This window comes from Pongo pygmaeus, chromosome 1 (genome assembly GCF_028885625.2).
Source record: "Pongo pygmaeus isolate AG05252 chromosome 1, NHGRI_mPonPyg2-v2.0_pri, whole genome shotgun sequence".
Taxonomy (NCBI): Eukaryota; Metazoa; Chordata; class Mammalia; order Primates; family Hominidae; genus Pongo; species Pongo pygmaeus.
This window is the reverse complement of record NC_072373.2, coordinates 8,929,232-8,945,747: the sequence shown is the minus strand read 5'-3', so window position 1 is coordinate 8,945,747 and position 16,516 is coordinate 8,929,232. Positions and strand designations below refer to the sequence as shown.

Sequence of the window (16,516 nt, the reverse complement as noted above, 5' to 3'; positions counted from 1 at the left end):
CATGCCTAGCTATTTTTAAATATTTTGTAGAGACAGGGTCTAGCTATGTTGCCAGGTTGGTCTCAAACTCCTGGCCTCAAGTGATCCTCCTGCCTTGGCCTCTCAAAGTGCTGGGATTACGTGAGCCACTGTGCCTGGTATATCAAAATCTTTTTAAACTAGATTTGAGAGCCCAAAGTGATTGAGATGAATAAGAAGCACATTCTACAGACGTATCTGAGATGGAACTAATTGATTTTGGTGACTTACTGGATTTAGAAGGTGTGAGGTTGTCAAAGATCAAGGTTTCTAGTTTTGGAGATTAGATGGGCAATGCTTTATTGAGTACTTTTTTTTAATAATTCATGCTCTCAATTTTTGATGAGCAATCCACAATTTATTAGTATATAAAAGGACTCTTTAGCTATATCATTAAAAAAAATCTGACCATCTGGACTGGCACTTCAAAATTAGATACTTTTTTTTTTAATAATGACTAAAACTTGGAATTTTTATAAATATATATCACTGAAAAGGGCCAGACGTGGTGGCTCACTGCTGTAATCCTAGCACTTTAGGAGTCTGAGGCAGGAAAATCACTTAAGCCTAGGAGTTTGAAATCAGCTGAGGCAACATAGTCAGACTCTGTCTCTACTAAAAAAAAAAAAGTCAGCCAGGCACACTGGTGCATACCTATAGTCCCAGCTACTTGGAAGACTGAGGCGGGAGGATCACTTGAGCCAGGAGTAGGAGGCCGAAGTGTGCTATGATTGCACCACTGCACTCTAGCCTGAGCAACAGAGTAAGACCCTGTCAACAACAACAACAACAACAACAACAAGAAGTATGTCATTGAAAAGAGCCTCATGCAGAGGGAAATGCTCAGCTGGGTTTGAGGCAGATAAAAAAAATCCATTTGTTTAAACTCCAAACCATTCACTACTTCTGAAAATCTATTTTGGGATACTTAAAATTTATTGATTGCCTTCTCTTAAGATGTCTCGGCAGAGGCATTTCCTTTTAATTCATCCATGTTGCTCTTGTTACATTTCCAAAGGAAGTGCTAGAGAGGTAATGCAGAGTCAGGAAACTGGTTCCAGTAATGCTGTGAAGGGAGTGAGGGCAGGGTTTAGTCTCTGAAATAGAGACTGTGCACTTGCTTCACAGGGGGGATTTTTTCTCTCCAACAGCTGAGTTAGAGCAGGCTAAGGTGGCGGGCTGAGATCCTAGTTGGCCCTAGGATGGTAAGAGAAAGCATCCACTCTTGTGATGGGACGGCCTTATGCAAAGTAGAAAAGGTTTGTCAGGACCTGTCTCCAGAAAGGATCCAGCAGAATGCATTGACCAAGAAGATGGAATTTGAACATCTACAGGTTAGTAGGAATCACTGAGGAAGTGGGATATGTTAGATTAATAGATGCAATTCATTAATTGCCTGAATTATAATATACAGGAAAGACAAGAAAAATAAGATCTAGAAACAAACAGGATTTACTTTGCTAATTGAGCAAGCTTTTGAAAGCTTTAGGAAGAGTGGACAGAATAATAGAATTATTCAATTTAAATGGATTTACTCTTAATTGTACTTGCTGATATCTAGAAAATGAAAGTTAAGAAAAAAACCTTATTTCTTAGCAATAAAAGGCATTTAACTATTGACTTTAAAAAGTCTACCGCACAGCTTACATTATTTAATATGACAAATTATTGTTTCCTCTACAGTGCTCTGTTAATAGCTAATACTTTATATAGCTACCTTCTGAAGCCGTAGAGAGGCTTATAACTTTAACGCTTCCTGTTGACATTTAGTTGATCCTAGTTTATCTGGCATAAAGTAGTTGCTAACAATTAATTACTCAAGAATTCAGCTTTGTGTATGTCTGTGGTAGTCAGAAATCTGTGGGAGTATGTGACTTCATTAAAACCATGCTTTCCTAGTCATTGCTATTAGTTTAACGCTTTCCTTGAAATATCAGTCACTGAGAGAAATAATAGCTTCTGTTACGGCTCTGCACAGCTGTACCAAAAGATTTTGTTTTCACTTTTCAGAAGTATTAGAAAAATTGCCTCCATGTCTGGGTTATCTGAAGGTGAAACTAGTTAATGATTATAATAACTTTTTTAATTTAGAAGGGAAATGAAGGAAGGGGAAAAAAGGAAGAAATGAAGTGGGGGAAAGGAAGGAATGAAGGAAGGAAAGAAGCAATATTAACTATAGTAACTGTAGTTGGTACTATTTATGGAACACTTACTAGATATTTCAGGCATTATGATTTGCAAAAATTATCTCGTAATATCCCCATTTTATAGAGGGAAAATTGAGGTTCAGGGAGATTATTCAAGACTGGCACTTCAAAATTAGATACTTTTTTTAAAAAAAATAATGACTAAAACTTGGAATTTTTATAAATATATATCACTGAAAAGGGCCAGACGTGGTGGCTCACTCCTGTAATCCTAGCACTTTATGAGCCTGAGGCAGGAGAATCACTTGAGGCTAGGAGTTTGAAACCAGCTGAGGCAACATAGTCAGACTCTGTCTCTACTAAAAAAAAAAAAAAAAAAAAAAAAAGCCAGGCACAGTGGTGCACACCTATAGTCCCAGCTACTTGGAAGGCTGAGGCCTTCCAGGATTTAAAATTAATTTTTTTAACTCTAAGAGCATCCCCTAATCCCCACAAGATCCTACCTCTCTCATTTTTTTTTTCTTGCAGCTGGATAATGTTAGAAGATGTGTTAAATATTTAATCCAGCTGGAATGCCAAGTTAGATTCAGTTTGGATTTGAAAAACAAAACAAAACCAAAAAGAAAACCATTGGTTTTCAAGGCCTCAGAGCATAAGCTTTGTGTATTACAGGAAAGCTTCTATGCTTAGCTGGAGGTAGGAGAACCTTGCTGTCTTTTTCTGAATTTGCTATGACCTTGGGTAAGTCAACTGACCTCCCTGGGTGATGTTCAGAGCATTATTGATGTTATATAATTTATTCTTATCAACACCACAAGGTTGGCTAGATATGTTTCCTCTCTAATGTATGATTAGGAAAGAGTCATTTAGACTTCAGTAATTTTATTTTCTTCAAGGTCAACCAATAATTCAGACATCAAGTTTAATGGAAATGAGCTTCTAAATATAGGTCAAATACTTTTATAAAAATCACATAACAGCATCTCCCCCGCACCATGCCTGAATTTGATCCACCTCCCAATAAGCTCTCCCAAGCTACTACTTAGTTTCTATTGTTAGTGTGTTATTGACCAAGTGTACCAGTCCTGCATTTTGTGTCGAACTGATTAATAATTTTCTTCTGAACCCCTAATGCATCCCCTATTTTGTCGACATTCTCATAAAGACTCTAGTTGATAAAAATGACAGGCTGAATGTTGCTAATGTAATATTTCAATTCAGATGTAACATCTCTTAAAGATTGAGCTAATTAATACCATGTTTTTATGTTTCATATTGTATTTGTTATTCTTTGGTAGCTTAATGATTACCCTTCTACATAATATTTATATATAGTCTTTTATCTGGAACCAATAAGAAGATTTGAGAAAAGTTATAAAACTGCTATAAAACATTGTAAAAACTGTTTCCTGTTCAACCTGACTGCTTTGTTTCCCTTAATTCTGGGATTTTCCATCATTTGCATTATCTAATTGATGATAGAATAGTCTCATGGTACCTTAAAGTAAGAGACTAACAAGAAATTTTAATTGGCTTGCTTGTCCAACTACTACAAAATTATAAAGACTGCCTTTTTATGTGTGTTTTTTTTTTTTAAATCCACCCTATGAAACTTATCTTTATGTCTGTCTTTTCTCTGATACGCTGGGGTTGAAAGTGAGCTGCTTTAGCCTCATTAGAAATAAAAGGTATGGTGTTAATGTCTTCTAGATGACCGTTAGTAATTTGAGAGAGATTCTCCATTTTTCTAGGCTCGACACTCTATTTTTTCCCTGCTCTTCTAACTCCTGGATTCTGTGGCTTCTGCATTTGACAGTAATAGCCCCACTCCCAACAAGCCTGAGCCGTCACATCTCTCTCTTTTGGTTATGGAGTTCAAAATGGGGTTCCTCACCCATCTAAGAGTCAGGTATTGCTTTGTTCTGACTGTGTGAGAAGTGGAAGGCTAGTGAAATGAACTAATAGGATCTTCAAGGTGAAACAGACCATATCCAACTTGTAGCCATGTCAGAAAGCCTATCCACACTATCACTACAAGCTCAGAACAGAGTGGGGAGAACCTATTCTATTTAACCTAAACTATTTGTGGGGAGACAGCCCTGACTGCCATTTATTACTTTTAATTCTAATTACAAATAATGCATGCTCACTGAGAGGGTTTGAAAGTTTATTTTAAAAAGCCCAAATCATGGTGGTATGAACGTTTTTGCTCTCTCTTGAGTGCCTAGATTTTCAAGCCCTCTTGGAGCATATGAATTATTTGCATACATGGAGAGATATATATACACACACACACACACACACACATACACACATATTCTTTTGGTCTTGTCTTCAGTTTGTTCCTCACCTTAGAATTTTTTTTTTATTAATAAAATAAGAGTGTTAACAAAACCTCTGGACTCAGGTAGTTTCATTGGTGAATTCTACCAAACATTTAAGAAATAAAACCAGTCTTAGTATAAACTCTTTCAGAAAACACAGGAGGAATGAACACTGCCCAGCTTATTTTATGAGGCCAAAATTTCCCTGATACTAGAACCAGATACAGTCATTAGGAAACTATAGCTACTATCCCTGATAAATGTAAATATTTCTTAATGAAATATTTGCAAATTTAATCCAGCAATGTATATAAAGGAATGCAAGGCTGGTTTAACATTTGAAAACCAAATGACATATCAAAAGCAGGTTAGGTTGATTCCAGGAAAGTAAGGTCAGCTTCACATTTAAAAGCCACATATTTTTCATTATATACATTGTATGTATATATGTATATATACATTATATATAGTATATAATGTATGTATATAATGTGTGTATATATAATGATTCTCCCTAGAGATTATCAGAAAAGCATTTGATAAACTTTATCACCATTCATGACAGAAACTCTTAGGAAACTTAGAAATAGAAAACTTGCTTACCCTGATAAAGGACAATTGTAAGAAATCTACAGCAATTATCATTAGATGGTGAAATATTGAAGGTTTGTTCTTTTAAGTTTGGGAATGAGAAAACAATGCCACTATTACCACTCTGTCTTCTATTGAACAGTTATTCCTATATGGTCTAGAAGATAAATAAGAAATTGGAGAAGAAATAAAACTGCCATTATTTATGATGATGTGATTGTATATGTAAAAATTTCAAATACATTTACAGATAAATAATTAGAAATAAAATTTACATAATTACTGAACACAAAATCAATATGTAAAACCAATGCCATTTCTGTATCAGCAAACAAAAATTTTAAAGATACTTAAAAAATAATACATTTAAGACAATATTAAAAACATCAAATAATCTAAGAAGACACTGAACAGACATGTGCATGGCCTGCATGCAGAAGCCTAATAAACTTCAGTGAGAAAAATCAGAAATGACAAGTATATGAACAGATTTATCATGTTTATGGTTTTGATTTTTTTTGTTTCATTTCTCTCCAAACTAATAGATTAGATGCAATTCTAATCAATATCTCAAGGGTGTGTGTGAATGCGTGCTTGTGTGCTTTAGTGGGATGTGACAAACTGCCTCTAAACTTTATGTTGGAAGGGCCTAGAATAAGGAAGATGATCTTTAAAAAAATCAAAGTGGGAGGCCGAGGCAGGCAGATCACGAGGTCAGGAGATAAGAGACCATCCTGGCTAACAATGTGAAACCCCGTCTCTACTGAAAATAGAAAACAATTAGCCGGGCATGGTGGTGGGTGCCTGTAGTCCCAGCTACTCAGGAGGCTGACGCAGGAGAATGGCGTGAACCTGGGAGGCAGAGCGTGCAGTGAGGCGAGATCGCGCCACTGCACTCCAGCCTGGGCGACAGAGGGAGACTCCACCTCAAAAAAAAAAAAAAAAAAAAAAAAAAAAAATCAAAGTGGAGTTAACATTCCAGGTATCAAGACTTATTATAATGCAACAGTAATTAAACATTCTAGTATTTGTGCAAGGACATACAAACACACAGTGGAACAGAGTCACCTAACAGACTCTCATGTGTATAGACAGTGAATGAATGACAAAAGTGGCACTGAAAAGCAGCTTAATACAGCCTTTTAAATAAATGGGATGGGGTCAACTGGGTAATCATATGAAAAAGATAATGAAAGTTGATATCCATCTCACAAATACAAAACTTTCTAGGATGATTATAAATGTCAATGTGAAAGATAAAATAACAAACCTTCTGGAAGATAATATAGGAGGTATCTTGTTGCTTATGGAGTAGGTAAAAACTTCTTAAACAGGACAATACCGTGGCTATAGAGGAAAAGACTGATAATTTGGAGTATATTCAGAGTAAATGGGCTGGGTGTTGTGGCTCACACATGTAATCCCAGCGCTTTAGGGGGCTGAGATGGGAGGATCTCCTGAGCTCAGGAGGTTGAGGCTGCAGTGAACTGTGATCGTAGTCTAGCACTCAAGCCTGGGTGACAGAGCAAGACCTTGTTTCAAAAAAAAAAAAAAAAAAAAAAATCATCAAAAGAAATTATGAAGAAAGCAAAAGCGGCTGGGCATGGTGGCTCATGCCTGTAATCCCAGCACTTTGGGAGGCCGAGGCAGGTGGATCACAGGGTCAGGAGTTCGAGACCAGCCTGACCAATATGGTGAAACCCCATCTCTACTAAAAATAGAAAAATTAGCCGGGCGTGGTGGCAGTTGCCTGTAGTCAAGCTACTCAGGAGGCTGAGGCAGGAGAATAGCTTGAACCCGGGGGGCGGAAGTTGCAGTGAACCGAGATCGCACCACTGCACTCTAGCCTGGGTGACAGAGCAAGACTCCGTCTCAAAAAAAGAAAGCAAAAGCTGGTTATGAAACAATTTACATTTTCTTTTTTGTATGTTGATTTTGGTAAATTGCTTTTTTTTTCCTTAAAAATTATGTTTTATCTAATATTTTTAAATTTTGGTGTAAAATTATCCTAATATCTTACTACTTTAAAGCCTGTAGGATCAATGTTCTGTTTCCTTTTTTATTTCTGACGTTAGTTATTTGTATCTCTACTTGATTATACTTGCCAGAGGTTTTTAATATTATTAGCTTTTTCAGAAGGCTTCTTTGGAGGCTATTTATTAACACTTAAATCTGTTTCCTTCTTTCTCCCTTCTTTGGACTAAATTGCTGGATCTTTTTCTCTCCTAAATTCTTTAGATGGATATTTAACATACTGATTTTTGTAGCCTTTTATCTTTTTAATATATGCATTTAAACCTACAGATTTCTCTGTAAACATGACTAACTGTATCTCTAAAGTTAAGGCAAATATTTATATTATCCTTCATTTAAAAAATATTTTAAAATGTTGACTGTGTTGTCTTTTTTGAATAATGTGTGATTTAGAATTGTATTGCTTGATTTCCAAACATGGAGACTTTGTTTTATCTTCTTTTGTTATTGATTTCTAATTTAATTACATTTTATTAAGAAAACATACTCTTCATTTCAGTATGTTGCCATTTATTGAGATTTACTATAGCCCAAGATGTGATCGGCTTTCATCAGTGTGCTGTGTGTGCTTGAAAAGAATGTTTTAGGTTAAATGTTCTGCTTAAGTCCATTAGGTAAATTGCTGATTATGTTGTTCAGGTCTTCTATATCCTTACTTTTTATTTTCATTGTAGCAGCTATTGAGAAAGTTATTGCTACTATGTTTGTGGACATGTTTTTTTCCTTAGAGCTCTGCCAATTTTTGCTATGTGTGCTTTGAAGCCTTGTTATTTGAAGCACACATATTTAGAATTATTTTCCTTATGAATTACATTTTTATCAATAGAAGACTTCCACTTTGTTTCTTATGATGCTTTTTGCTGTAAATCATTATCTGTTATTAATATAGCTATGCTTGCCTTCTTTAGTTTAAAATTTACATGTTATATCTTTTTACTTTCTAGTAATCTTAATCATTTTTATACCTTTTCATTTGTATCTTCAATAAAGAGAATAGGTTTGGAGCTCATTTTTTATCTTGTCTGACAGTCTTTTGTTTTTTACTGAAGTATAACTAAGTCCATTTACATTTAATACAATTGTTTAAATGCTTGGATTTAAAGTACTACTTTATTGTATATTTTCTATTTGTCTTATCTGTTCTATAGTCCTTTTCCTTTTGTGTCTTTTGGATTTATCAATTACTGTTTACTATTTAATTGTTCTCTCTGGTATTTTAAAAACTGTAATTTTACCAACTACCTTATTATTATTATTATTATTATTATTATTATTATTATTAAGACAAGGTCTCACTCTGTAACCCATGGTGGAGTGCGGTGGCATAATCATAGCTCACTGCAACCTTGAACTCCTGGGCTCAAGCCATCCTCCCACCTCAGCCTCCCAAGTAGCTAGGACTACACTACAGGGGTGCATCACCACGCCAAGATAATTTTTATGTTTATTTTTAAATTTCTAAATTTTTTTGTAAAGGTAGGACTTTACTATCTTGTCCAGGCTGGTCTTGAACTCCTGGGCTCCAGCAGTCTTTCCGCCTTGGCCTCTCAAAGTGCCGAGATTACAGACCTGAGCCACTACACCTAAGCTTATCTTTTAAAACTGCATACATTTTTGCCGTTTTTGTTTTTTGGTACTTTCACCTATTGCCTGACAAATTAAGCAACCTTAAGACCTGTTTCCAGACAAATTAAGCAACCTTGAGATTCCCTAACTTAATAAATTTCATTTCCAAGTTACACATTGTTATTTTATTTTAATTCTTTCTATATTATCTCCACAAGACATTAATACTGTTTATATGTTTAGTATTCATTTAATCTTTTTTCTGTGCTCTTTCTTTCTGCATCTTCAGGAATCTGTTTGGGATTATTTTCTTTCAGCGTAAAGAGCATCTTTTTGTATTTCCTTTAGTGCAAGCCTGCTAGGTGACAAATTCTTTAGTGCTTTTTGTCTTAAAATAGGTTTCTTTCATTTTCTTCTTGAAAAATATTTTTACAAGGTGTAGAATTCTAGTAGGCAGTTTAAAAAAGGTCATTCCACTATCTTCTGGCTTTCAATGATGCTAACTTAACAAAAATAATCTATTTATTGATTCTTTGAAGGTCATCTATTTGTGGCTGCTTTAAAGATGTTATTTTTAGCTTTTTTGTAGCAGTTTTACTGTATTCACACATTTATAGGATTTATAGGGCTTTGAAATCAGTAGTAGTTTGATATTTTCTTTCATTTTACGTTTTCAGGAATGATCTTTCTGTAGATAATGCTTCTAAGTTATTCTCTTTATGATATCTTTTTTTCTGGGACTCCAATTATACATAGGTTAGAGTTCTTCACTGTATCTTTTATCCTCTTATTTTCTCTGCAATATTTCCCATCCTTTTGACTCTATTTCTTCATTCTGGATTGTTTCTTTTTATCCTTCTTTGAATGCACTAATTTTTTATTCAGCTGCTTCTAATCTACCATTAAGTAGATCTGTTGAGGTTTTAATTTGGCTATTTATCAGTTCTAGAATTGCTCAGTTTTTAAAATTATTTCTAGGTATCTGTTGGCATTCTTTCTTTCTTTTTAAAAATTTAAATCAGGGTCTCATGTTGTTTCCCAGGCTGAAGTGCTGTGGTGCGATCATAGCTCACTGCAGCCTCGACCTCCTGGGCTCAAGTGATCCTCTAGCCTCAGCCTCCCAAGTAGCTGGGACTACAGGTATGGACACCACACCTGGCTAGCTTTTAAAATTTTCTGTAGGGACGGGGTCTCTCTGTGTTATCTAGGCTGGTCTCAAACTGCTGGACTCAAGCAGTCCTCCCAACTCGACCTCCCAAAAGTGTTGGCATGACTGGCATGAGCCACCACTCTTTGCTGAAGTTGTTTATTTTGTCTTTTACCTTCTTGGAGAGATTTAACATAGCTATTTTAAAATGTGAGTCTGATAATAATCTAGGATCCCTGTGTGTTTTTTTCTGTTGTGTGTTTTCCTATTGATTTTTGTTTATTTTTTAATTTATGTCTCCATTTTTCTATTTTTTTTTTATTTTATGCTGTGCAAATGCTTAGTTTGATCTCATCTTTTCCCAGATAGGATTTATGTTTGCTTTTGCTGGGGACCTGGGGCACTAATATTCCAAGATCACCTTGAGGTATGTTCAAAGATTTAGATGCTTTGAAGTTGAATTTTAGCCCTGAAAATGTTCAACCTGCCTACTTCTAGTTTACCTTTGTTACTAGAGTGATGGAATTTTAGATTCTAACCCCAAGTGAGAGGTGTTAGTAGGGCCAGTCTCCCTTAGAGGTCAGGGTCCTCCAGTCCCTTTCCCCGGATAATGTGCCCACAAACTCTCACAGGAATCCTGTGGGGTGTTGAGGGGTGGGGACAAAAGGATCCCCCATGAGCCAACCTCCGCTCCCTAGGTCTGTGTTCTCCCTTGAATCCTGGCTTGCTAATTTTTTCTTAATTTAATATTCCCTTTCCTCTTCCCTTTAAGATATTCTATGTTTTATATATATATATATAACATATATATATAAACATTACCTCATTATATAATTATACATTATGTAGCCATTAGCTCATGTATTATTATTATTATTAATTTTCTTTTGAGACAGAGTTTCGCTCTTGTTGCCCAGGCTGTAGTGCAATGGCACGGTCTTGGCTCACTGCAAACTCTGCCTCCTGGGTTCAAGCGATTCTCCTGCTTGAACCTCCTGAGTAAGTGAGATTACAGGTGCCAGCTACCACACCCAGCTAATTTTTGTATTTATAGTAGAGATGGGGTTTCACCATGTTGGTCAGGCTGGTCTTCAACTTCTGACCTCAGGCGATCCACCTGCCTCAGCCTCTCAAAGTGCTGGGATTACAGATGTGAGCCACTGCACCCGGCCTCATGTATTATTTTTACAATATACAATTTACAGTCAAATACTTTCACTTGGCAACATACCATAAACATATTTTACATGGCATTCAATGAGATGTGATTTTAATGGCTCTTGATTGTCCCACTATATGTACAAATAAAACTTTTTATTCTTACTGCTATTTTTGGAAATTCTACTTTTCTTTTTTAAAAATGCAAGTAACATTGGAATAAATATATTCTAGTGCATAAATATTTTTGCATATCACTGATATATTTTCCCCTTAGAGAAGACTTCTATGAGTGGAATTGGTGGTTCAAAACGGATGGGTTGACTGGGCTCAGTGGCTCACGCCTGTAATCCCAGCACTTTGGGAGGCTGAGGCAGGCGGATCACCTGAGGTCAGGAGTTCAAGACCAGCCTGGCCAACATGATGAAACCCCATCTCTACCAAAAATACAAAAATTAGCTGGGTATGGTGGTGCATGCCTGTAATCCCAGCTACTTGGGAGGCTGAGGCGGGAGAATCAATCCAACTCGGGAGGCAGAGGTTGCAGTGAGCCAAGATTGTGCTACTGCACTTGAGCCTGGGTGGCAGAGCAGGACTCCATCTCAAAAAAACAAAACAAAACAAACAAAACAAACCCCAAAAGGGATAGGTTTTAAAATTATTTTGATATTAAATTTCTCTGTAGAAAATTTGTGCCAATTTGTATATCACTGGTAGTAATGTTAGTGCTTCTTTTAAGCACAGCTAAGAAAACACTCCTTTGTCATTTTTATTTTATTTTGGGTGGGGGGGACAGAATTTTGCTCTGACACCCAGGCTGAAGTACAGTGATGTGATCACAGCTCATTGCAGCCTCAAACTCCTGGGCTCAAGAGAATTTCCCACTTTGTCCTCCCAAAGTGCTTGGATTACAGGTGGGAACCATAGTGCCTGGCCTATTTGTAAACATGTCAGAGATCTCAGTTCATCCTGGGGTTTAATCTTTTGATGTTATCTTATTATTCTTTTACATTTGTCATTTTTATATACATTTCCATTTTTAAATAAAACCTTTTGTTTAAAAACCAACCATAGATGCTTTGGGCAATCACATTTATGTGTTCCATGTAGAGCTGTTTTAATGGCTATGTTATAGTGTTGTGTGAAGATTGTGGCAGAAATAGAAATTATAAGTGTGAAGATGATGCAATTATTTTAAAAATCTGTATTATTTATAAAACCATGTGCACTATGGTTACAGCTACATAAAACATTCAAAGAAAATTTAGAAAATAGGCTAGGTACGGTGGCTCACACCTGTAATCCCAGCACTTTGGGAGGCCGAGGCGAGTGGATCGCTTGAGGTCAGGAGTTCTAGACCAGCCTGGACAACATGGTGAAACCCTGTCTCTACTATAAATAAAACAATTGGCCAGGCATGGTGGCGTGCTCCTGTAATCCCAGCTACTCAGGAAGCTGAGGCAGAAGAATCCCTTGAATGAGCCAAGATGGCGCCACTGCACTCTAGCCTGGGTGACAGAGTGAGACCCCGTCTCAAAAAAAAAGAAAATTTAGAAAATATACACAGTGGATGCTGTTGTGTTATGATACTGATTAGTTATTGTTTTTCTTATCTACCCCCCTCAAAACAATTCTATAGGGTTGTGCTATTATTTTTGAATAATTAAATGATTAACGCAAACCCAGATATGTGAGTTCAATTCAGGCTACTGTCAGTAGATCTACTTTTTATCCAGCCAGTCAGTCATCTTATAAATGGTTCAAATGAGTTGAAATAAATGGACATCTCAGCTGGGCACAGTGGCTCATGCCTGGAATACCAACATTTTGGGAGGCTGAGGTGGGAGGATCACTTGAGCTCAAGAGTTTGAGACCAGCCTGGGCAACATAGCAAGACTCCATCTCTACAAAAAAACAAAAAAAAAAGCTAGGCATCAATGTACTCACCTGTAGTCCTGGCCACTTGGGAGGCTGAGGTGGGAGGATCGCTTGAACTCAGGAATTGAAGGCTACAGTGACCTGTGATCACACTACTGCACTTCAGCCTGGGCCACAGAATGAGACCCCATCTCTTTAGGTAATTAAATAAATAAGGCCTTTTTGTTATTTCCCCAATAGCAATAATGTGTTTATTGCTACCTAGTCCAAAAAGTATTTACAATGATTAGGAGAAAAAGATATAGTAAGAAAATAAAAAGGTGCTATTTTAGTGAAAAGATTAAAGAAAAAAAGACAATACTGAAGTGGAACCAGGAATGAGACTAATCAAAAACACATATTCCAGAATCTCCAAACGTGGCAGGTGGGCCATATGTGAATTTCACTGTTTTTTTTTTTTAATAACCAAAATGAAAAGCACATCTGACCAACACAATTTATATTGTCCCTGAGATTAAAAAAAGAAAAAAAAACACAAATGGCCAGGTGTCGCGGCTCATGCCTCTAATCCCAACACTTTGAGAGGGCCAGGCGGGTGGATCATGAGGTCAAGAGATCGAGATCATCCTAGCCAACGTGGTGAAACCCCATCTTTACTAAAAATACAAAAATTAGCTGGGCGTGGTGGCACATGCCTGTAGTCCCAGCTAATCTGGAGGCTGAGGCAGGAGAATCACTTGAACCCGGAACGCGGAGACTCCATCTCCATCTTAAACAAAAAAACACAAACTCAAAATACCATCCAACTATTTAGTTCTTTAGACAGAGCTGTGAAATTCTAAGATCAGGAATAAATGTGTCTTCAGAGCCCTCCTACACAAAACATTGTGTAATGGGATGGGCATTTTCATCAGTCTTCTGTAGACTTGGCAGTCTTGTCTCAGAGATCACACCCAAGCACAGTTCAGTTGAGGCAATTCTTTTTGAGGTCAGTAGGACAAGGTGTAGAGCCCTCTGCTGGCCTGAGATAGGTTTATCTACATAATCTAGGGATTGATTTGATTTGATTTGATTTGATTTTGTTTTGTTTTGTTTTGTTTTTGAGACGGTTTCACTGTGTCGCCCAGGCTGGAGTACAGTGGTGCAATCACAGCTCACTGTAGCCTCGACCTCCCCCCAGGCTCATGCAATCCTTCTGCCTCAGCCTCAAGTAGCTGGGACCACAGGAGTGTGCCACCACACTTGGCTAATTTTTTTATCTAAAATTTTTTTTTCTATAGAGATAGGGTCTTGCTATCTTGTCCTGGCTGGTCTCCAACTCCTGGGCTCAAGTAATACTCCTGCCTCGGCCTTCCGAAGTGCTGGAATTGTAGGCGTGAGCCACCACACCTGACCAGGACAGATTTTAGAGTGGTTATAAAGAAATCAGTGAGCTGCATACTTCGAGGCAATTTTTATTTTTAATATTTTTTCCCCTTCATGCAAACTGTGTTATCAGGTGGGAGATAGTACTTTATGGAATATCTGCGATATAGTTACCATATTTTGCTACTTTAATATGGGTCTGCTGGCCTTGACAGACAATTGAGCTGGGGCAGTGCTGATAGTTTCTTATTAAGAGAAGAACCTACATTCAGATTAATTCCCACAGAGATGGACATCCTATCTCTACTCACAGATAAGCCAGTCATGGAATGAGAATAGCAACAATTCCTCTCAGACAGTAATAATCTAGGTTCTAAATTAATATACAGTCCAACCCCCGTGCCAACCAGAACCCGTGGACATGGCGAACCAGGTTATCAAGTGCAAGGCTGCAGTTGCCTGGGAGGCTGGAAAGCCTCTCTCCATAGAGGAGATAGAGGTGGCACCCCCAAAGGCTCGTAAAGTTTGAATCAAGATCATTGCCACTGCAGTTTGCCACACCGATGCCTATACCCTGAGCGGAGCTGATCCTGAGGGTTGTCTTCCAGTGATCTTGGGACATGAAGGTGCTGGAATTGTGGGAAGTGTTGGTGAGGGAGTTACTAAGCTGAAGGCGGGTGATAACTGTCATCCCATTTTACATCCCACAGTGTGGAGAATGCAAATTTTGTCTAAATCCTAAAACTAACCTTTGCCAGAAGATAAGAGTCACTCAAGGGAAAGGATTAGTGCCAGATGGTACCAGCAGATTTACTTGCAAAGGAAAGACAATTTTACATTACATGAGAACCAGCACATTTTCTGAATGCACAGTTGTGACTGATATCTCTGTTGCTAAAATAGATTCTTTAGCACCTTTGGATAAAGTCTGCCTTCTAGGTTGTGGCATTTCAACTGGTTATGGTGCTGCTGTGAACACTGTCAAGGTGGAGCCTGGCTCTGTTTGTGCTGTCTTTGGCCTGGGAGGAGTTGGATTGACAATTATCATGGGCGGTAAAGTGTCTGGTGCATCCTGGGTCATTGGTGTGGACATCAATCAAGGTAAATTTCCAAGGGCTAAAGAGTTTGAAGCCACTGAATGTATGAACCCTCAGGATTTTAGTAAACCCATCCAGGAAGTGCTCATTGAGATGACTGATGGAGGAGTGGACTACTCCTTTGAATGTATTAGGGATGTCAAGGTCGTGAGAGCAGCACTTGAGGCATGTCAGCAGGGCTGGGGCATCAGCGTGGTGGTTGCAGTAGCTGCTTCAGGTCAAGAAATTGCCACTCATCCATTCCAGCTGGTAACAGGTCGCACATGGAAAGGCACTGCCTTTGGAGGGTGAAAGAGTGTAGAAAGTGTCCCAAAGTTGGTATCTGAATATATGTCTAAAAAGATAAAAGTTGATGAATTTGTGACTCACAATCTGTCTTTTGATGAAATTAACAAAGCCTTTGAACTATTGCATTCTGGAAAGAGCATTCGAACTGTTATCAAGATTTAATTCAAAAGAGAAAAACAGCGTCCATCCTGTCGTGATGTGATGGGAGCAGCCTAACAGGCAGGGAGAAGCGCCTCCTAGACCTTCAGCAGCTACTCCAGAGAATGGTGTGATGTGTGTCATTCATGAATGTCTGTAATCAAGGCAAGGATAATTCAGTCATGGACTGGACTCTCCTCCACATAAATAATTGCTAGCTCATTAAGGAATATTTTTAACATAATAAAAGTAATTTCTACAAAAAAAAATACTATTGGACAATGAAATTTTCTTGCATATGGAGGAACCAGAAAAAATGTTGATCTGAAATCTTTTAAGGTGGGAACCAAACCCTCATCTTACCCGTAAAAATCTCAGTGAAGCACTGTTAGAATGCCTACCTTCGAGCATTGTTATTTTCTGGTGGACACACTATGATAAATTATTTGTGGATTATAGCTCTGAGTTATTTTAGGTGTTGTTATTTATAACCTAGTGAAAAGATGGGGAAATAGCTGCTAAAAGTAACTTTTCTCTTTCTTAAGCTAGCAGGCCTGTAGCCTACTTACGCCACTTTTAGGTTGTGATTTTAAAGTTTCTCACATGCCTATGGTAGAAAGCTCGTATTTGTTTTCTTTAATAGGAAGACATAATGTCATTCAGCAAAAGCCAAAACAGACCTTAAGAATTTAAGGATGTGGAGTGAGGCCATGAAAATGCATCCCTGCCTTAACCCAAAAATAAAACTGTGATTTGCTCTGTTAA

The 16,516-nt window shown here is 37.5% G+C and overlaps 1 protein-coding gene and 1 pseudogene across 1 annotated transcript in view; both read left to right on the top strand.

Annotated features, from left to right (window-relative positions):
- Positions 1-16,516, top strand: part of FMN2 (formin 2) — a 388,079-nt gene that overhangs the window by 64,308 nt on the left and 307,255 nt on the right. The window lies entirely within an intron of this gene.
- On the top strand, positions 14,629-15,780 carry LOC129013857 (alcohol dehydrogenase class-3-like; annotated as a pseudogene).